The sequence below is a fragment of the Xenopus laevis genome, chromosome 6S (assembly GCF_017654675.1).
Source record: "Xenopus laevis strain J_2021 chromosome 6S, Xenopus_laevis_v10.1, whole genome shotgun sequence".
Taxonomy (NCBI): domain Eukaryota; kingdom Metazoa; phylum Chordata; class Amphibia; order Anura; family Pipidae; genus Xenopus; species Xenopus laevis.
This window is the reverse complement of record NC_054382.1, coordinates 33,742,153-33,766,124: the sequence shown is the minus strand read 5'-3', so window position 1 is coordinate 33,766,124 and position 23,972 is coordinate 33,742,153. Positions and strand designations below refer to the sequence as shown.

The window sequence follows — 23,972 nt, the reverse complement described above, 5'->3', positions numbered from 1 at the left end:
CCAGTGCTAAACAAAGTTGTGTTTCTAGCTTTGACCTTGCAAACTATAGGGAACAAGTTAAGGTGGCCATACACGGGCCGATAAAAGTTGCCGACAGACCGAGTCGGCAGCTTATTGGCCCGTGTATTAGGCCCCCCTGATGGGCTTCCCCGATCAAGATCTGGCCGAAAGTCGGGCAGATCTCGATCGGAAAGAACTAAAAATCCCGGTGATGTGGTCCCGCGATCTGACCGCCCGTTACCATTTGTTAGGATCCGATCGTTGGGCCCTAGGGCCCACGATCGGATCAGCCCGATATTGCCAACCTCAAGGTGGGCATATCGGTAGAGATCCACTCGTTTGGCGACATCGCCAAACGAGTGGATCTCTCCATGTATGGCCACCTTAAGTCCACAAGTGGTATTGCATGGACTTTTCCACTGTGGTTCTCTGCAGCAAATAAAATGCAATTTTCCCATATACAGTGTATAGTATCTACTACACAACATTAGTACTGAGAAATATATTTCCAGTGTATCTCTCTGTGCGGTAGTTTTGTTATTCCATACCATTAAGGCAATTACCTTCTTACAGAACCATGACAAAGCAGTTATTTTTCTAGAAAGGTCTTCTGGTGTTGAACTGACAGTGACTGTTTGATATTGTTAATACCACATATTTCTAACATGGAGGTGTGAATTTCTTTGCTAGCAATTATAGGATTAGCCATTGTATTCGCTGATTCTGAAGGAATTACAGCTATCCTCCAATGTAATCAGAGAAGGACGAGGATAATTACGCCGGCTGAATAAACTCTGAATGCAGTTATACTTCAGTCTGGTAGATGGGAGATCAGTTTCCTGACAGTTGATGGATGAAGATTCATTAGTCAAGCAGTCTGAAATAGAATTTTTTAAGGACGGTTAAGGTTTAAAAAGAGCTACCCTAAATGGAGAATTCATATTTGAATTATGTTTTAGATGGTAATCTCTAATGAGCAGGGCCTTCCGTATCAGTTAATATTTGTATATAATCTATAGCTTTAAAGTAAATAGCTTTTTAATGAACAGCACTGCTGAATATATTGGTACTTTATAAATACTTGTTACTGCCTACCATTTAGTATTTATCAATTAAAAAAATTATAGTCATAAAAATTCTTCCTCTTTTCCAGATAAAACCTGAGAATATTTAGTTGACTTTGGTGGTAATAGTGATCCACCCACTAGTTCTTGGGTTCCTTTTTATATAGGAGAAAGGTTTGTGTTAAACAGTGGAAGAGAATTTTCTCATAAAATAACAAAAATGCACCCCCACCTACACCATTAAGTAGGGTGCATTAAGGCTGTGATCACTATTGAGACATTGAGCTACTAAAATGCCCTCCCTTTTAAATAAAACAGGGATTGTATGTCCATATATTTCCATATATTTCAGCTGGTCAACTATGTCAAAGTCATCCCTGGTTTGACTAGTCCTACACTCAATTTTCATCTGATTCATTAAAGGGATCCTGTCATTGGAAAACGTTTTTTTCAAAACGCATCAGTTAATAGTGCTACTCCAGCAGAATTCTGCACTGAAATCCATTTCTCAAAAGAGCAAACAGATTTTTTTATATTCAATTTTGAAATCTGACATGGGGCTAGACATATTGTCAATTTCCCAGCTGCCCCAGTCATGTGACTTGTGCGTGCACTTTAGGAGAGAAATGCTTTCTGGCAGGCTGCTGTTTTTCCTTCTCAATGTAACTGAACGTGTGTCTCAGTGGGACATGGGTTTTTACTAATTGAGTGTTGTTCTTAGATCTACCAGGCAGCTGTTATCTTGTGTTAGGGAGCTGCTATCTGGTTACCTTCCCATTGTTCTTTTGTTTGGCTGCTGGATGGGGGGAGGGGGTGATATCACTCCAACTTGCAGTACAGCAGTAAAGAGTGACTGAAGTTTATCAGAGCACAAGTCACATGACTTGGGGCAGCTGGGAAATTGACAATATGTCTAGCCCCATGTCAGATTTTAAAATTGAATATAAAAAAATCTGTTTGCTCGTTTGAGAAATGTATTTCAGTGCAGAATTCTGCTGGAGCAACACTATTAACTGATTCATTTTGAAAAAAAAATTTTTTCCCATGACAGTATCCCTTTAAGAATTCTACTGCTTCATTAAACATTTTACACAGGGCCTAAGTTTTACTTGCAACTTACTGGCTGCTTTCAAACCTTTAATGCTCCCAAACATGGTTGTCCTTTTATTGGCCATCACTGAGATCACCTGACCTTGACGACTCAAAATAGATAAGGGCTCATTTATTAATGCAGCCACGAGTGTGGTCTACAGTATATATATATTTTTTCTACAGTATATATATATATATATATATATATATATATATATATATATACTGTACAAAAAGAAAAAAAATATATATATATATAACAAAAAAAACAGCACCAGGGATCTTGTCATGAAAATAGTGTTATATTATTACATAGTATGTATAGGTTATACATACTAAGTAACAATATAACACTATTTTCACGGCAAGACCCCTGGTGCTGTTTTTTTGTTCTATTTTCTGTATACATTGGATTTCCGTGCACAGGGACAGCTACAAGTAGCTTGATGGAAGGTGGTGCTGTCCAGGAACATTTACAGGTATGGGATCCATTATCCGGAAACCCGTTATCCAGAAAACTCCAAATTATGGAATGCCCGTCTCCCAGAGACTTGATTTTATTCAAATAATCCAAATTTTTCAAAATGATTTCCATTTTTCTCTGTAATAATAAAACAGTAGCTTGAACTAAGATATAATTAATCCTTATTGGAAACAAAACCAGCCTATTGGGTTTATTTAATGTTTATATGATTTTCTGTAAACATTCCATAATCCATTATCTGGAAAAACCCCAAATTCCAAGGATTGTGGATTACAGGTCCCATACCTGTGTGTGTGTGTGTGTGTGTGTGTGTATATATGTATATATATATATATATATATATATATATATATATATATATATATATATATATATATATACACACATACACACGTGCGTGCACACACTCACACACCATTGACAGGTTCTTGCATTAGGGTCACTTGTTAAGGCTAATGCTAAAATCCTAGGATTGATGGTAGAAAGTGTTGCAAGGATTACGATTAAAGAACACAACAACAGATATGCTTTTGTATTATATGATACAAGTTTCCACTTGACTCTCCTTAAGACTTTTTGTAAACTTTCAAGGTCTTTGTGCAGTTTGCCTTAAGGCAAATCTTTTTTTTCCCTGATTATGAGATTGGAAGGTTGTTTTAGTTATTGTTCTTAGAGGACGTTCTGTTTGCAAAGAGCACCAGACTATTTTGCTGTAATGGCGGCTTACATCAGTGTAATAATTAGAATGTGTTTGGGTCCTGCATGGAGATCACTTACAGTTGGAGCTGAAAATTTCCTGGAAGCCTTGAACTGTCAACTGTGGAGTTGACATGTTTGCTGGTAATAGCCTATATCAGTCTGTATGTCTTGTCAAGCTTTTAAATAGAACAATTGAGATGAGATGATTTCTTGCTGGCTGGCAAAATGCTACTCGGCATTGACTCTGAACATTGTTTGGATGATGTACTTATAGTTACTTTGCTAAACTTCACTGGTGTTATTGAAGCATGTCACTTTTTCTGCTTCCCAAAATCAATCTATTTGTAAGATTGACGTAAGGTGCATTTTGCTTTACAGAACTGAGAATTTCCATTCTAGATCTGCTAAAGGATCTAGATTCTAGTAATCTCATTGAAAAGTATACTAGCTAGTGCGTAGCTAAATGGCAACGTTCCAAAAAAACATAATTAACAGCCCTTGCCAAGCAATAACAGCAAAGGAATACTTGATATTTACACATATTTATAGTTCTTGTATTTTCTTACATTTCAAATATATGGCCCATGAATTAGGGAAGCAGTTCCATAATTAAATATACAAATATGTTTAGGTAGTATGAGTTGAGCCTCTTCCTGAAATGCATTTTCTTATATTGATTCTAATACTGGTTGGGCTGACAGGTTACCTCTTGACACACAGGATCTGTCAAGTGAATTGTCCCTATGCTAACTACCATTATAAGCAAAGTAAGTTACAGGGGATGAGTAAGGAAAAATGATTTACTGAAAATAATACAGTCAAAATGTAAGCACACGTAAAAGGGTTAATTTACAATTGTACAGAGCTAAAGTATGTTCCTAAATAGGAGCAGCCCTCTGCCCATTAAACATACCATATATCAGCTTCAGCTTAGCTATACTAGCTCTATGCACCAATATGCACACAGTACCCAAGAGCCATTTATAAGTAATAATGTAACTACTGTGCAATAACACTATAAAAATGGGCTATTAAAAGTGACCTCAGCAAGAAAAGAATTTGTTTTGTGGCCTTGTGCCTTTACTTGGTCATGGAATTTCTCATTGGTTTCTAATATGCTTATATTTGACAATAGTGTATGATGATTACAGTATTCCCTATATAAATAGTTCTTGGGTATAATAAGTACATTGAGCAAGAAAGCCCTGCACCAAACACCTGCCTTCACTAGGTGGCATTTACAAAACTCTCGTTGCTAGTTGCACCTATAGAGACTCACTTTTGGGCCACTTGAACTGCAAGCAGTGGAAGGAAGTGCACACTTTGCAACTGTAAAATTGTGAATCATCTGTGCAATAAAGAGTTTTATTTGTTATCCAAGTTATCTAAAGAATATGCTGTATGATGAAGACACAGTATGGTTAACCCTTCCTCCAATAGTACAGCACGGGCCTTCCCGAGATAGAAGAATCCTATGTAACACATGCCTAGTCAGTTTCCTAAAACCTGTTACATAACCATTACAGTATATTCAGTATCTAGTAACTTGTAGAAGGAGTAATTATGCTGGAATGCCATTCATGAAGGTTGCATGTGGGTACAACATGGTACATTTGTTGGATTTTGGTACTCCTTTAGTTAAGTCCTTTTGTGCTCTGATGACAACTATATACCTTTACCTGGTAAGTACAAATACAGGATCTGTTATCAAGAAACCCATTATCCAGAAAACTCCGAATTATTGGAAGGACCTCTCCCATAGACTAAATTTTAATCTAATAATTCAAAAACGATTTAATTTTTCTCTGTAACATAATACGACACCTTGAACTTGATTCCAACTAAGACAGAATTAATCCTTCCTGGAGGCAAAACAATCCTAGCTGGTGTAATGTTTAAATGACTTTTAGCAGACCTGAAGTGTGGGGATACAAATTACAGAGACCCCTTATCTGGAAAATCTCAGCTCCTGAGCATTCTGGATAACACGTCCCATACCCGTATTATGTTCATTTACAAGAGAACTCAACTTATAAAATACATAACATTGTTGTACATTTAATGAGGAATAATGTGTTTGTGTCAGGACTTATCAGCTTTCGGACTCTGGTCTATGTAGTTATCTGCTGGTGCACTTCCATTCTGAGCCACTGGAGGCTTTTGGAGTTTGCTGCTGGGGATCACTCTGATAGACATATGCTGCCTCCTAAGCCTCCTTATCCCCCCCCCCATGTCATTAAGGCCAGGTGCCAGCAATTCAAGGGTCTATTAAAGCAAGCCTTTCTACCCCTCATTGTTGGATCTTTAAGGCTTGTTTGATGATTTAGCTTGTCCCTGAGTTCCTAACTTCCTGCTTTGCCTTTGAATGCCAAGGGCACCTGTCACCCCAAATGGTTCCCTCCACCAGAGGAGTGGGCTAATAGAGTACATAATTTGGTTTTGAGAAACAATAGCCTTTTTCTTAAATAATATCCCCTGAGAACAAAACGGCACCCGCAACTGGAGGGAGCAACTGGTGTGGATGGCCATGTGGTATGGCTTGCATTCACATATTGAGTGCTTCATGTGACGTCACCCACCTGTGCTCTATTAGCCTGCACCTCAGGTGCATGGCATGTTATTTAAATATTTAAAGGTGACACTCTATTTTCACTGCCCAATGTAGGTCTATTCTGAGATTTTTGGGTGTGCTCATTTTCTGGTTTACTGTTCTTAACCCTTGCCTGTCCTTGACCACAGCTGTATTGCTGCCTGAACCAATGTAGAGGTTCTGTGTGAAGATGAACCGCACCTCTCACCCTTTCCACAATGCTTCCTGCCCTGGTGGGGCAGATCTCTCTAGACCAGTGATCCCCAACCAGTAGCTCGCGAGCAACATGTTGCTCTCCAACCCCTTGGATGTTGCTCTCAGGGTCCTCAAAGCAGGTGTTTATTTTTGAATTCCAAGCTTGAAAGCAAGTTTTAATTGCATAAAAACTAATTATACTGCCAAGTTGAGCCTCTTGTAGGCTGCCAGTCCACAAAGGGGCTACCAAATAGCCAATCATAGACTTTATTTAACACCCCAAGGGATTTTTTCATGCTTGCGTTGCTCCCCAACTCTTTTTACATTTGAATGTGGCTCACAAGTAAAAAAGGTTGGGGACCCCTGCTCTAGACGGTCGGCACTCGTCAGTACAATGTAGAAGATTTAAGAGAATAGCACAACACCATGTATGTTGCAGGTGCACTTTAAATAAAAGGGGTAAGCTCCCCACCTGCAACATACATGGTGTTGTGCTATTCTCTTAAATCTTCTACATTGCTGCCTTAACCAACCATTGTCTGTTTACTGGATCCTGATTCTGTACCACACTGTTCCTCAACTATGCTTTACTAGAATTTCTCAACCCACACCCAACCCTAACCCGCCCGCTCCATATCCCCACCTGTCCCGGGCCCGCTGCTCTCCTTTATTTATAGACCTGTGCCCTACCCACCCCACAGTGACGTCACAAAAGGGGCGGGGCAGGCGGAAGTCTATAAATTCTGGTGCCGGAAGCTGGCAGTACTAGTTTGCGGGCGGGGAGAGCAGGAGAAGAGCTCGACCCGCAATCCACACATTTTGTCCAGGGGTTGGCCCGAACCCGCCCGACCCGTGGGTCCCGGGTTGGCCCGCACATCGCTACTCCGGTCACGCGTTCTGGTTCCCTTACCTTCCCAGAACCGTTGTCTTGGTTCTTTCACTTTAAGAGCTGGCAGCATCTGAGTTGCAAAGGGCTCTTCCTGACATGAAAGGTGCTGTTTTAGGCAGAAGCATGAGTCGTGACCGGAGGTAAAAAGAACTGGACCATTTTAATCTCGGAAAGTCTGAAAAATACAATACAGAATGTTAAAGTAATCCGTTCTGGCTTCAACATAATAAATTTACCCCTTTATTGGCTGTTATTTATTGCAGGGTTGTCACATGCAAGCTCAGTGGGAGCTGCAACAACATATGTATGTATAATTAGTGAACTATGCACAGATCTGCTTGTGTAATAGGTACAAATACTTTAGGTTGCTAAAAATTCATTAAGTTATATTCATTATATAATTTGGGGGGGTTTTAGTTGCCTTTTCATTATAAGCAATTATATTTCATGTGCTTATATTGGTTTTGGCCTTTCAAATCAGCAGTGAGCAATCCCTGCAGATGTAATTATGTATACAATTACCCACAATACAAAGTACAGTAGACCTAGGTGGGTGGGTGCACACAGCTGGTCTCCACCTTCCAATGTCTTCAGATGTGATTAAAATGTAGTAACTTTATGCTCTATCTATCTATCTATCTATCATCTATCTATCTATCTATCTATCTATCTATCTATCTATCTATCTATCATCTATCTATCTATCATCTATCTATCTATCTATCTATCTATCATCTATCTATCTATCATCTATCTATCTATCTATCTATCTATCTATCATCTATCTATCTATCTATCTATATCATCAATCATAAAAGAAATTAAGTTTTTCTTGTGTAAATACGATTTTCAGCCATTGGCAGGGATTACTGTAACAGAAGGTTATATTTGCTGTTCTGCCAATGCACACAAATCTTCAGGGTTTAGAAAATAGTAAGTGAGTAGCCCTAGCAATGTATCAGCAAAATAAATCAAATTGTTTCTCAACACCTGGTTACATTATTTTTCTTACACAAGTCATGATTGTTTTTGGCTCACCAAATATTTCAATGAGTTGGAATATCACAGTAACAACTGCAGCCACAAGAAACATAAAAGTGAAGCTATAATTGCAGCTTTGGAAAAACACTGGCATAAACTGAGGCCCATGGTAAAAACATAGCTTAGACCCCGCTGCCTAGCATGTTCCCCCTTTTGATTGTTTTATTGAAATGTAAAACATTCCCAGAATTTATGGAGAAACATTTTTGAAAAAAACTATGGATCTGTACAATCAGACTAAAGAGTAGAGAGTTGAGATTATTTATAATTTGTCTACAAGCATTAATGGCCCTTGCCACTTGTCAGTGTTGACAGATAGCCAACTACATGTGACAGTAGCATCCACACAGACCATATCTTGAGTTTTGACAGTTATGCTAGCCATACATATACAAAGGATAAAGGGGTCGGTGGTCTGTACACCATGGGAAAAATGATTGTGCCTAGCTTCCTTATAGTTGTGCTGCAACTCTCCTAAATCAGCAAAAACAAAAAGTAAAGGAAGAAGAGCTCCAGTAGATTAACTGCAAATCATTTTTTCCAGGTAGTGGTTACACAACATGTTTCGGGTCAATATTGTGCACTTGATAAAGGGTATTGACCTAAAAACATGTGTAACCCACCACCTGGAATAAATGTTTTGGTCTGCTGGAGCTCTTCTTCCTTTTTGTTTTTGCTATACATGTAGCAATAAAATGAGTATGTGCTAATACAGCCAAATGATAGCAATCTGGCACAAGTTAGCCAGTGAGCCCAAACCTTAACAAAACAATTACTGCCCAGCCACTTTTTTCCTGAAGTGTTATGCCAGATCATTAGCACTGGTTACCTGCATAGGAGCTTGTGTTCAGACATCAACCATAGGTTGATTAACAACTAGAGATGAAACAAACTAATTTTGCTGAAAATTTCATAAAACTGTGGAAGCATTTGCTAAAACAGAAGACAATGGCCATTTATTCTTGCACTAAACTCATTAAAGTCAATGATTGCTTTTTCTCATGCCAAACACATTGAAGTCAATGATTGTTTTTTCTCATGCCAAACGCATTGGCGCCAACGGGCATTTTTTCTAGTGACAAATGCATTGGAGTCAATGGGTGCCTTTTTGTTCTAAACCAAAATTTTACCATAAGAAAACGTCTTCTTGCCAAAATGCCAGATTCTTACAAGTGTCTTTTGTTGATAATGTGAATGTGAAAAATGTAATTTATTTTTTATGAATGTGAAATAAGCTAAACATTCAGAACAATTCCATTTTTTTCAGTAAAATCAGAGGAACAAACTCAGCTACAATTAAATCTGCCCTGCACAGAATAAATCCAGTTAGAAATGCAATACCAATAAAAGGTACGCTGGAGCTTCATCATTTTATTTGCATTACTGATTATCCCTTAATTGTCTTCTAATCTCCCACATCCTACCATCTAAACTTTTGTTCTTGTTGTTTTAAAAACTACTACTGATTTAAATGAGTACAGTTTAATGTCCCTATAAAAAGACAGTAAAACCATAAATTGTGGACTTAAAACCATTAAGTCTTTGTATTCTGACCTAAAACATATGTAAGTGGGAGCTGTTAAATTGCTTGCTGCCACTGAAGCATACTCTCTAGTCTCCAACAAAACATCCCTTTTTATTTAGGATGACTAGTAATGCTGGTTCATAACAGTTCTATAAAGGACACAAGCCATTTGCAACTCTGTGAAATGGGAATAAACAGTGGATAACAGTGGATAAACAGAGGGTAAAACTGTCAGAAACTGGCAGATAAACAGATACGATTGTTGTATTCTATCAGTTTCCTGTGTACAACATCCAGATGTTGAGATGTGATCAACAACTCCTGGAGTATCTACTGGTCCTCCAATCAATAGGGTAATAATCAGTATGTGATAGTGATGTGCGGGTTGACCCTTACCCAACATGGCTTGGCATTTATAGACCCATGACCACCCCTCCTTGCTGTGACCCTACATAAGGAGTGGGGCATGCAGGCACAAGCCTAAATAAAGCTCTAAATGGAGGAAGAAGCAGGACATTGTAAGGTCACAGGCAGGGTGGGTAGTAGAGACAGAATGTGCCTGTGGCCTGAAGGATTCACCCAACCTGTGGGTAAATCTGTTGGTCCCGTGAGCATCGGGTCAACCGGTACATCACTAGTGGATGCGACAAGCCAAAAAGCAACATAAACCCTTCTCCTTTTACCTATGTCAGCCCAGTGCAGAAGAGCAGAAACCCCTGCAAAGCAAATCACGAGATAACATGCACACTGTATCCATCATGAACATCAGTAAACCAGATGCTCTCATTTATTCCAGTATCGGGGACACATAGCAATGAATGCAAAAAACACCACAAACGATTTTTTTTGGAGGCCATATTTCTGTAAATGAGTTTGTGCTGTGGAAGCACGGCATAGCACATAAGTATGTAAATGAAAGCAGCAGTTTGATGTTCCCCGTGGAGAAAATTAAACTACTCTTCTGTGGGTTTAGAAAAACACAAGTAAATATGTGGCCTATATCCTTGAGCGCCCTTCAAAACTCTGTTAAAATGACTGGGGGCCGGCGTGGTGCTACTCAAGGACAGAATGCAGAGACACATGTGCAAGATATTACTGTTTTTTTTGTTATGTAAATGAATGGGGCACAGAATTGACTTTTAAAAGGCATTTTGCGTGCATCTAGAGAATGTCTAAACATCCTGTAAAGTAATAAGATCCTAGACTTTGATTGCCTCTCATAACCTTTCCTATTTGAAAATAAATGTAGATTGCGCTTGAAGTAATGTAGTCCATTCTTTAAATAGTATTATAACAATTTTGATTTCAAACAAACAGATGTATTTGTAAAATACTGTTTCAAAACAAATTCTTAAAGGCTCTGGCTGCTAAGAAAATTCTCCCATTGATCCCTATGGACTTGTTGATTATAGCTGTGACAGCTGGGCCATTCAGAAAAGTTTTCAAACAAAACAACGTTTTCAAACTGCAAACCCCTATAAACTATAAACCAAGGGAATTTCAAGTAAGTAAGTGAATCATCTCCAATATTTTTAGCAACCCTGGCATATGCTATTTCTCTTGCCTCAGCTTCTTCTTGGTTTTTGTGCCAACAGACTGGCATGTAATATATTATAAATCAGAAAGTATTAGCTTTCTAAAAATTCTGCTGAGAAGGACGGAGCATACACTGTACAAGTCATACAATATGTCAAGCTTCTGAAAGCAAATGTACTGTAAATTTAACACCTGCCTTTACATGTAATATCAAATCATATGTTGCCTTCCCATCAGTTTATAACGTTATTGTTACACATTGCCTTTAAAAGGCACATACTTTGTGTGTTCTGCCCCAAGTTTGACCAATATCACACTTGTACTATGGATGTTCTACTTGTTGTCATACATATAAATGTGTCTCTCTCAAAGGCCTGCAGCCATTGTTCTCTGTTGGTGGTTACAAAATGGACTAACAGACAGCAAATTACCCCCACTCTTAAATTCTTAAACGTGAGACATCTTCAGTTATAGCTATCATGCATCTTCCCTTGGATGATCTGAACAGGATAAGTGAATTATTTGGTTTTAATGAAGAGCACTGAAAATGAAAAAAATTTCATAGTTTTAGAAAACACAGGGTTTCAGAGAGAATTAATAATCTAGGAATCCGTTCCTCTTAAAAGGCGGTTTTTAGGACTGTAATTTAGTCATGGATTAGTCATGAATGTAAAAAAGAGCTCAAGTCACAAAATGTCACAAAAAACTTAGGCCCTGTGTAAAATGTTTAATGAAGCAGTAGAATTCTTAATGAATCAGATGATAATTGAATGTAGGACTGGTCAAACCAGGGATGATTTTGACTTAGTTGGCCATCTTAAATATATGGAAATATATGGACATACAATCCCTGTTTTATTAAAAGGGAGGGCATTTTAGTAGCTCAATGTCTCAATAGTGGCCACAGCCTTAATGCACCCTACTTAATGGTGTAGGTGGGGGTGCATTTTTCTCTTCCACTGTTTAACACTAAGGGGCCGATTCACTAAATTCGAGTGAAGGATTCGAAGTAAAAAAACTTCGAATTTCGAAGTATTTTTTGGGCTACTTCGACCATCGAATGGGCTACTTCGACCTTCGACTACGACTACGAATCGAAGGATTCGAAGTAAAAATCGTTCGACTATTCGACCATTCGATAGTCGAAGTACTGTCTCTTTAAAAAAAACTTCGACCCCCTACTTCAATGTTAAGGTCCCCATAGGCTTGCCCATAGGCTTGCCTAAGTTTTTTTGATCGAAGGATATTCCTTCGATCGTTGGATTTAAATCCTTCGAATCGTTCGTTTCGAAGGATTTAACCGTTCGATCGAAGGAATAATCCTACGATCGTAGCATTTGTGCTAAATCCTTCGACTTCGATATTCGAAGGATTTCAATTCCTAGTCGAATATCGAGGGTTAATTAACCCTCGATATTCGACCCATAGTGAATCAGCCCCTAACCTTTCTCCTATATAAAAAAGAACCAAAGAACTAGTGGGTGGATCACTATTACCACCAGTCACAGTTTATGAGTGAAAGAATATCCAAGTATGGGGCAGTAGAAGGATATAGTCTCTTTTTTACCCCCTTTTTTACTTTAGGAAGGCCCCTTTGTTGCTTTAGCAAAGAAACTGATACTTCATCAGAATAACTTTTTAAATTTTATTCTAAATCCCATTTTACTCATTACACTTTTTTACCAAAACATAATATAAAAAGATGATCACTTTACAAACTGTTCCAGTAAAATAGTTCACATTGAGGCTTGGTACTAGTCATTTACATTCTTCGCTGTATTAGCATGACCGTTACTGTTCATCATGTTCTAATTAATTAATCAGGCTGAGTTTCAAAGAGAGAGTTATGTAATGTAAATTACTATCCTGATTAAAAACCTCTGAAAACAAAAAATATAGATCTGATTAGTATGGGCAAAGGAATGTTTGTATTCCCCTCCAGTGGGAACTGTTGAACTTCAAAATAGAACTTTATTATGATAAGGGACAATATCATTGATATTATGTATTAAATAAGGCTGTCAAATTATTTTAAACCTCAGGTTTATGTTACAGAAGTGTGGGCCCCTGTACTGCTCTACTGGCCCCATTAGAAATAGTTCCTGACTGTGAAGAACAGCTTATTTCAAAGAGGTGAAAAGTACGATATGTCTCCTTTAGTTCCAAGTCACCATTGTATCTTTTGACCAACTTATTAGAAATCTAGGATGGGAGGTGCCAAAAGGAATACAAGTACAGAACATAGCACTGTAAGGGCAGAGACACACGGTCAGATTTGGGGAGATTAGTCGCCCTGGTGAAAAATCTCCTCTTCTTCGGGGCATCTAATCTCCCAGAACTGCCTTCCCAAAGGCTAGAGTGTAAATTGCCAGTGGGATGGCACTCGGAGCGATTCGTTTTCTGAAGTCGCCCCGACGTTTCCTTGTGAGGTAAAAAAAGTGAAAAAGCCACAAAAGCATTTCATGCCAAGCTTAGCTAAGTAAAAGTTGTCAAGGTGCAATAGAAGTCAATGATATTGTGTTGATATCTTTATATTAAAACACTTAAACTCATCAGTATTTTTAATGTGTAATGTAAGAGAAACTTTTGCAGCCACCTTTATGGTTTTGTGGTATATATACAGATGATGCTGCTTATAAATCTTGGTTCAAATAATGGGACTGATTCATTTCAGTGAGAAAAAGTTATCTCAATTTTTATCACGTGAAAACTGATGGACGAGATTCAATATGAGGAGAAAAAACTTTTCTCCAAATTCAGTTCCCGGTTTTTTTCCATAGACTTCAATTGAGTTTTCATGTGATGAACAGTGAGATAAGATTTCCTGAATTGAATTGCATCTCAAATTGAATTTCATCCATGGGTCTTCATGTGATAAAACTTTTTCTTGCTGAATTGAATCTGGCCCAATGTACTTGATAATAAATAAGCTACATAAACCCATATAGGTGGCAAAACAATCTTACTGGGTTTATTTTATGTTTTCTTTTATAGGTTTTTATTTTGCATTTTTAAACAATACAACAATAAACATTAAAATAAAGGCTGTCATGGTTCCTTCATTAATCATTTCAATTTCAGTGTCATGTGTATACATTCGACTTCCCATACACTCAAATATTGACCTCTTTTAACCCGACTCCCGAGCCGTTGCTTAGTTCCCCCTGTTGAAAAACGTGTACGTTTTTGTAAAAAGTGTATTTCGGTATTATTGGCCTTGACCTTGAGGTAAGAATTGCTCTGTGGCATCCAGCCAGCCTCGCCATATCACTTCGTATTTTTGGGGGCATCCTCTTGCCGCATAGGTAAGTTGTATCAGGGGGAGTGTTATCTTTATTAGGTTGAGCCAGCCTTGGAGTGTGGGGGCTGGGGGGACATCCAGTTCAGGAGAACACATTTCCTTGCATAGAACAGTAAGGTGCGAAATAAAGTTACTGTTGCTGCCCATGGTGTGACCTCATCTACTACGCAGACATACCTTGGGGGCCAGTAATTTAGGGAGCGCTGTTTTCTCCTGAATGTAAGTAAAGACTTGCGACCAGAAGGCTTGAATTATAGGGCATGACCAAATGAGATGCAAATAATTTGCTTCTGCGATGTTACACTTGGGGCATAGAGATGATTCTCGTCTGTTTATTCCGGAACAGCCAGATAGGGATTAGATGGAGTCTATGTAGAATTTTAAATTGGATTTGCTTATCTTTGGTAGAGGTAATCATAGGCCCTATCAGTTGCCTCTTCCCAATCATCTTCCTCCAGATCTGGGATGTGCCTTGTCCAGGTAGCTCCTGCTGCATTGAATGGGGTTTTTATAGTAGATTGGAGACGTGTGTATAGATACATGGTAACTAATTTCTTGGTGGATGTAGTCCTTAGGGTTGATTCTATTTTAGTGACTGTAAGGGGAATATTGTTTCCCTGCAATTGTGTTTGCATCGCTTGTCTCAGTTGAAAGTAAGAGAACCAGGGGAGGTCCTGGTGGGTTTGAGTATGTTTTATCTCGTTCCTGGGGAAAATCTTCCCATCCTCAAGCAAATTCCCTAGTGTTCGTAGGCCCCAGTGCAGCTGGATTTTATATGCCGATATGTTCTGCAGGTGCAGGAGAAAGGAATTTCCCCATAGTGGTAAGTTTGATGAGAGAAGGGGGGACTTTAACTTGAAGATTTTGAGTACTATCATCCATGCTTTCTAGGGTGTGATTATGATTGGATGGTCTGTGTGAAGGTCACATAGTTTGCGGAATGGGATGTAATCAAGGGACTCTACGGAGCTTGCTATAGTGGCCTGAAGGGGGAAATTCGGATTGCTTGGGTCTGGGTTGAGCCATCAGTGTATATAGTAGATCTGAGCAGCCAAGGAAGAAAAATACCAGTGTGGGAGGCCTAGTCCCCCCCTTCCCTGACCAGGGCTCGTAGTTTGGTCCTAGCAAACCTGGGGGGTATATTTTGGGTTTATTTAGTGTTTAATATATTTTTAGCATATTGAAGGAATGCTTATCCAAATTACAAAATGATCTCTTATCAAAAAAATCCTGTTCCCAAGCATTTCAAATAATTTAAGTTATAGTTGATATCAGTGTCGGACTGGGACATCAGGGGCCCACCCAAAAACTTTGATCAGGGGCCCACCAATTAATCTTAGACCAGGGGCCCACTCTACCTCTCCTTTCTTCCTCTCCTCATTCAACCTCTATTCTCCTAGTCTCTTTTCTTTACATACTATACTCTATTTTTCCAACTATTTAGCCTCTTTGTTCTCATAAAAATAGGGAATGGCCATGAAATAGACCAAATGTTTATCAACATGAGGGCGCACTGACACCTGGGCCCACCGGGACTTTTCCTGGTCTCCTGGTGGGCCAGTCCGACATTGGTTGATATATATCAGGATTCCAAATAAATGTGTATTTGAACTAATATGCAAGTTTCCTTGGGTGTGCTTGCCAAAAACAGCTCGTAAGGCAAATACACAAACATATGGAGAAACCACATATTGCCTACTTCTGGATGAATTAGGAAGTAGCTATAATGAATTAATTCTGCACTGAGTTTGCTTTTAAAGCTACTGGTTCTTTAGTCACATTTATTTAAGAACATATTTTCCAGGAGCATAAAAATCACAATAAAGGAGCTCTCTTTTTTCTACAATGCACATAATGCACATACATATAATTTACTTCATTGCATTCCACAATAAAAGTGTAAGGAAAATAGTTTGTATACCTGCCCTGATTCACTATTGCGTGAAGTTTACAATTTACCTTTTCAAGTTGACGGCACAAAGAGACAAGTGAGCTGTCCAGTTTCTCAGAGAGCTGCCACTGAATGTATCCTTCCTCTCTTTCTCTGTTTTGTTGCAGCCCTATTATTTAAATCACTCTTTCCACTGTGTCTATCAAATATCATTGATGGTTACTGTAACTTGGGCAAAGAAAATGCATAGCTCTAAAGGCAAAGCTGTTTTGAAATGTAAAGGCTTTAATCACATAGCAATAATAAAAGAGAAAGAGCTTTTTATTGTTTCTCTCCACCCAGCTGTGCTGGCAACTTATTAAGCGGACATCAGTTGCTTTGCATGGCCATGCTCTATTTACAATAAATTTATGGTTTTGGTAAATTGCCGGTTTAATGCATGTCCGTTTCAGCGCGTACAGCTGCCAAATTGTTATCATTTCGAGAAAGGTGACAGTTCTGTGCCATTTATTTGAATGGCGGTTGTCCCGCATTTGACCCCTTCTGCAAGAAGCAGAATAATTGGAAGCTTGCTCCTGCAAATCATAGATAAAAACGAGCACTGAAAGGAAACCAACAAGGAAGTGGCACTCAGGGGAGGCAGCTTGGAGCATTCATTCTCTCGAGGCATTGTCAGGTTGACAGCTTGGCATCCAATAACATATAGAACTGCTGAGATTTCAGGATTGCACAAACCAACACAAAATAGGCAGGAAAGATATATTCTTTGTATCAGCGATCAAGGCTCCCTTAGCTGTTTGATTTCTTTGAACCGCTTTACAGTTCCCACTCTGAAAGCCAGATGGCTGCACATTGTACTAAGCACCCGTGTAGCAAATATCTATTATTAAGTCAACCACCAAACTTGCCATTTTTTGATTGTATTCGACAGTTTCTTGTTTCACAAACTCACGCAGGAGAATTACATTACATTTGTAGATTCATTTGTTGATTCATGTCTTAACATTCCTGAATGACACGTTTCACACATGGGGTATCACATCTCCTATTTACTTCACGTTCATGCTGCCAACTTCTTCTCTGTGCCAAAAACCTCTCAAAAAAACTGTCAAGAAGCCTTAGCTTAATTCCAGTGTATCAGAGTACGGAAAAACATTAGCTGAAAATGCAGGCTACAGTTAATGAAGGAAACCATTCTCGGAATCAAAGGGGTAAAATAGTCAGGAAGTTCCCACTGATTTCCATTTCAAAGAAATGAAGGAATTACAACTGCTTTTAATTAGGAGTAAAAGGCTAAATAGCATCCGTGTATTTTAGTTACATGCTGTTCTGTAAATTTAAAATTTAGCCTTTTCATAGTAGAAGTATATAGTGTGTTTTTCTTGGGTGGGGTTACAGTAAAGGGGTAGACACTGAATACTATTGGTATTGACTGATTTTTCTTTAGAGTAATGTTTTTCCTGGCGAGCAACTTCCATACCAGATCATTCATCTGTGGTCAGTCTAACTCAACAACAACTGCTGATTTTTCTGCTCATACAGTAGCCTCATAAGGACATTAGTCTCAGGGGTCTCGGCATTTATTTTATTTCGGCTTCTCACATTTCCTCATTCACAGCAAATGTTATGTTGTCAACATTGCAAAATGGATTTTAAGGGAAACGTTCACTTTAAAGTAGTTTCTTCAACTGTTTCTAAATATCACTATTCTGATTTATTTTACACTGAAACTCTCCACCTACATTTTTTTTTTCAACTGTAATGCACAATTGATGGACCCAAATGTCTTAATGAGTAATTTATGTTATTATTGATATGGCTAAGGGGTATATAAATTAAAAAAAGATCTGCCATAAGATTCCCTCTCACCAGACAAATTTGTAAATAATAACAGATGTTTAATCCATGCTTGATATGTATATGGTATCCCATTACACACTTGGTAACTTTAATCCAGCATGTACTGAAGACTGAGGACATAAGGAAAATAACACAGAACATGGAGGATAACATTAAGCAAAACATTGCAGAATGTTTTTCCTCAGACCTCTAAGCAATTAGAGCTCATACATTGAGATACATTTCACGCAAGAAAAACATGGACCTCAGGAATTGGCGTTAGTTAAAGGACAATGAGAAGATATTAAACTGAGGGGTGCCAACATGTTTGGTATAGGACCCTTCTCCAGACTGGTGTCCCTGCTCAGAAACAACTGAACTGGTCAGCAGCTCTTGACCATTGACCCTGAATTGACCCTTCATCCTCAGCCATCCCACTGAACCCCATTGTTACATACCTTAATGAAACACCAGGAGCCAGAAGTTGGGTAAAATGGCCACAACATTTATTCATATTTTATCAAATAAATAGGATTTCGCAAGCCTCACCCCTAAGGAAATACTTAAAGCCTGAATTCCATAAAAGTTAGCTACTATGCTCTGCTGTTCCTCAGGGAAAACTTGAGATCATCACTATATCATTATATCCATGCCTCTACCTACAGAAATGATGATCCCCAAATCTGCTACCAGCAGGAGCTGCATCTCCCACCATGAGAGAAGTTCAGCCCTGCTGACGGCCCTGAATCTGCAGTGTCTCCATTATAGGAAATCCAAGCAGGCTGTCACCTAGCACATCAGTAGTAGTGCCTGTATCAATCAACTTACCGTGCAGTTACAGGAGAGAACATCCTTTCTCCCTCTTCTAAACTTACCTGTGCACTACTCTGGAAAGCTCCCACTGCTGCTGGGACAAATAAAACAAAAACACATTATCATATATCCACTGCTCTGATCCAGAGGAAGGCAAAAACCCAGCCTGAAGCCAGTCCCAATTATGCCTCAAGAGGGAAATAATTGAGAATTTTTTCTGAACAGGAGCACTGATCTGGGGAAATACACTAGGCTCAACATATTGTCACCCCCCCCCCCCAATAATATTACCGACTTCTTGTTCGTTAATGCCACGTCATAAGGTACTGTATATGATTACTTAGAGGACTACTAGATCCAACTTTGGCCATAGAAGCAGCAAGAATTACCAGATCCTCTAACAAAAATGTATGACAAGTAATATGTTTTCATAACTGAACAGTCTCTTGTATTATAACTTGAGAGCTTTTGCTGTAGTATTGGAATCTCTCACACTTCTTTCAATTTTTACATTCTAAAGTGTGCTTCAGATTTTACTCAACTCTTCACTTTACCTATGTTTATTCATAATACATTCTTTTGACAGGAAATCTGAAATTATGAATATGCAAGATTTACAATACAAAAATATGATGGAATGTGTAATTCTAAAGATACTTTTAAGGATGATCAATGGGTCATTAGTTAAATCTGCTGACCTGCAGTGGTGGGGCATTATTTTATTCAGATCTTAGCAGTGTATGTTCTCCTCCTATCTGTTTGGGTTTTCTTTCCACACTCCAAAACAAAAAAACATATTTATTCTTAATGAAATGACCCTATGTGTAAATGTAATAGGGGCCCTGAACTGTAAGATCCAGTATGGCAAGGATTCAGATAATAATGCTTATAAATAGACATTATATTTATATATGTATAAATATAAAACCCAAAGGTGTATTTTACCGGTGACTTTTAGAATTAAAGCTGAAAGAAAATGAATATCAAAAATGATCATTTTGATGATAATGGAAAAAATGTTGTAATGTAACTACTTGTTTCCAAGTTTCCAAGCATGTGTCATCACCAAAACACCAAGGACTATGCTCATTATATTGTTGACAATGCTATTAGTCAACAGCCACTAATATACCACAAAATTCAATTTAGAAATGAAAATGGACAATTCAAATAACCTCTTTGAATTTTAGCTCACTCTCCAAAAAATTGCATTATTAAAACATTAATTGGTCTTTGCCTTTTTAGGCAACAACACTATCATAAACAGATTATTGTAGAGGTTTGTCATAATGTTGTGTTTTATTTACTAACAGTAAAATTAACTCATAATACATTTGTTTGAAAATTGCAACATGATTAAGGTTTCATTTCTACGTCCAGTCAGTTTGACCATGTGGGGATAATTTGTAGGACCCAAGGCAAATGATATGCCTGCCAAATTGCTCAGACCACAGCAGACCTCACTGTTCACTTAGCTTTTTCATATTGATGCCTCCATATATGGTTGTGTAACTGCATGTAACCACAACTGCAATTAAATGATCACATTTTGTTGGCTCCCTGTGTCTCAGTGACTAGAAAACTTTTGCTAAAATATTTGAAATCCTACCATTCTGTCTCCCTAGCACTGGTGAATATATTAGTGTTTGTTTACATGATTAAAGAGGAAGGAAAGACTTACCTACATAATTAAGTCGCAATATAGTACATGAAGTGATGCATGTGTACATTATCTAAATTACATTGTACAAATAATAATTATTTTGGATTTGTTGATGGCAAGGGGCCAGCTTCAAATCAATGTGCCAATGTTTTTTGCACATCTCCAATGACCCTTTAGACATGTGGTTCTAGGCTACAACTTTGTCAGAAATTTCAGTTCACCAAACAAAAAAAAATACCAATGTACCATTTTGTCCATGGCTATAAATCAGTACTGTGGCCAGACAATTAAGTTGGTTCATTGAGTGAAAGTCTGGCGATAGAGGTAACGTTCACGAAAATCCGCAACTAAGTGAATTAGCGTAGTTACGTCCCTTCGCCAGAGAGCAACTTTGCCTGGCGCAATGGTGCGAAGTAGCGCTAGAGTAGGTCTACTTCGCTAGCGAATTTACGCCAGCACCTGTTAGTAAATTGGCAAAGTGGCAAAATGACGCAATGCTGGCGAATTTTCGCTAGCGTTAGCAACTTCGCCCTTTAGTAAATTTGCCCCATAGTCTCCTCAAACCTGTTTACCTAAAAAATTAAAAGAAAAAAAAAACAGAAATCCTATGATGACCTAATTGAGCTTTTCTGGGGGAGGAGCAGTGGTGCTGCTGACTAGTGTCTTTAGAAAAAAATTCCCTACCTGGTGACTCCAGTGATGTCATCATGAGATTTTGCTCTGAAAATTTCGAATAGGAAATCTTAAGAGATGATCTGTGTGTTAAGCACAGTTAGGGAGTAGGTGAGACTGAGCTTTACACGGGATGGTTGTTTGTGCTGGTGATTAGGGCCAAGAGACAAAGCAGCTGCTATTCCTCCATTATATCTGAACTCATCCTGGATAGGTGATTTTGGAAGGAGCTATTGGCACAAAAGATAACTATCATTGTCAATGGTAGTTCCAATGAACTATTTAGGTAGGTGTTAGCTAAAATATAAAAAAGTGTAAAGGTGTGATGCAGTTGTTACGGTACCTGTAACGTAAAGTCTCCCAAACCCAAAACTAACCCTAAGGTTCCGGTCTCGGCCCACACTTCTGCCTATAGCAGCGCCTATGGTTTCAGGTGGAGCCCTCTGCTACTCAGATGCTGCCAGGTCTTATTGTGGGAGAACCAAGGAAAGAGTTCTGGGTGAACACGGGAACCAAATGTGTATGAAAGGGATGAGGGAACAGTCAGCGTAGACAAGGAACAGGCCGGGTCAAACCAAATGAGTAATACGGTACCAAACAAACAGCAGGAGGAAGGTAGGGTCACAGGCTAGGCCGTACACAGAGAAGCAGTGCAGCACCAATTCGAGATCAGAAGAATAGTCAATACATGCAATACATATGCCATTCATTCTTAATGGAGTGCTGCCTTAATTTGTATCACACCTTAGACTGCAGCATACATGCCTTTTTCGTATTTTCACCTTCCTCTGGTTCAGCTTTTGAGTTGATGGTTGAATGCAAGTTTTTTTTGAACTTCATCTATATACACTAATACAGTATAATTACTGTATTGCATTGAAACTGCAGTAAAATGGCAGCAACTGTTTTTTGCATGGGTACCAACATATATCAGCATCATATTTTTTATATCTATGTAAGATCTCCCATAAATAACAAATTTAGCTTATCTTTTGTGTTTTATGTGAAAGTAGACCAATAAACATGGTTTAATGTTAAACAAACCAAACATTAGTCCTGATTTCCAGTATGTGGATGTACTGATTTATCTATTTTGATAATAAGAGAGTGCTATGCATATTACTTTGAAAATAGTTTGGGCTTTGTCCATGTCCAGTGAAAAATGACATTGTACTTTACTCAGGCAGCCTGTGAGCCCTTCAGTTGATAGTTAAGTCAGCCCATGCATGGGGGAGAAATTCAGATTGTAGTGCATTTGTAGGTGAAAATCTGCCCTGTGTTCTTAGATGAATTTGGTGAATTACGACTTTTGCCAATGCTTATAATATGGGACTGAACTGAGACTGGGAGTGGAAAATTGCTGGTGAAGAAACTGCTGATGTAACATTAGATTTAGCCTACCCAAACAAAGAATTCACCCTCTGCCTATGTATCACACAACACAACACAACATGTTGCTCCCCAACCCATTGGGTGTTGCTCCCAGTGGCCTCAAAAGCAGGTTCTTATTTTTGAATTCCTGGCTTGAAGGCGATTTTTGGTTGCTTAAAAACAAAGTGCACTGCCAAACAGAGCCTACTGTAGACTTCCAGTCCACATAGGGGCTAACAAATGGGCAATCACATCACTTTTTTGGTAACTCCCCACAGGAACTTTTTGTATGTTTGTGTTGCTTCCCAACTCTTTCTACACTTGTGTGGCTCATAGGTAAAATTGTTGGGGACCCCTGGTCAACAGCATACTAAAAGAAAATGTTTAGTTAAACTCCCCTTTAACAAAATATTTGTAAAATAAGTTTCATAAGTAAGAGAAAAAAATGCTATTATAAGGCTTCCCACCTTCCCTGTCAATGATTTAAAAGCATTTTCAAAGCATTTTTTCTCTTCTCTGAGTTTGTACAGAACGTTTCCCATACTTTTTAAAGAAATTTAATGTAAGAAATATAATGCTTTTTATACCTTTAAGGTGTAAAACCTTTAAACCGCATGGCTATTTTATAAACTAGACAATTGGATCATTGCTTCCATAATGTAGAGTTCCCCAAATCCTGTCAAGAAATGTAGTTCAGTCTATTTATTTCTTTTTTTGTGACAAAAACTATAAAAATGCATGCCTCTGCTCTACAGATATCATAGCTATTGTACCTTCAAGTCTAACAAGCCGTTCCTAGAACTGGTTTCCCACAACCTGGAAACTGTAGACAAGGGCAACAATATAATGGCTTCCCATTGTAGGACTGGGTCCTTCGTAGTAAGTCAGACAATGACAAAGAGTAAACATACCATAGATTGGTACTTCAGCCTTGACCATAGCATATGAAGCAAAGTTGCCAGCTGAAATTTGTATGCTTCCTAAAGTAAAAGAGGCTAAAAGGAGTAATCATTTGGAACAAGCTCTAAAAGAGCAAGTCAAGTACATGGAACTAAATTAGTTCTTCATAATAAAGTTGCTTTTTAGTATGATGCAGGCAGTGATATTCATAGACAATTTGCAGTTGACCTTTGGTTCATTTTTTTGTGTATTATCATTTAATTTTACTTTTTGTTGTACAGCTCTTCAGCAGGTCCAATTTACTCCAGCAAAATACAAAGTAACTATACCAATATAATTTGAAAAGAAACAAAAAATAATAAAAATATGAAGACCAGTTGAAAAGTTGCTAAGAAGAGTACATTCTG

At 38.3% G+C, this 23,972-nt stretch overlaps 1 long non-coding RNA gene across 2 annotated transcripts in view; it reads right to left on the bottom strand.

The window, feature by feature from the left end:
- Nucleotides 1-319: 319 nt before the first annotated feature.
- LOC121395022 overlaps nt 320-23,972 on the bottom strand; it is a 65,413-nt gene continuing 41,760 nt past the window's right edge. For both annotated transcript variants that reach the window (XR_005962180.1, XR_005962181.1), the window contains exons 2-3: nt 7,035-7,188; nt 320-877 (exon numbers count right to left, since the gene is read on the bottom strand). This is a non-coding gene — a long non-coding RNA (uncharacterized LOC121395022). The remainder of the gene's footprint in view (nt 878-7,034; nt 7,189-23,972) is intronic.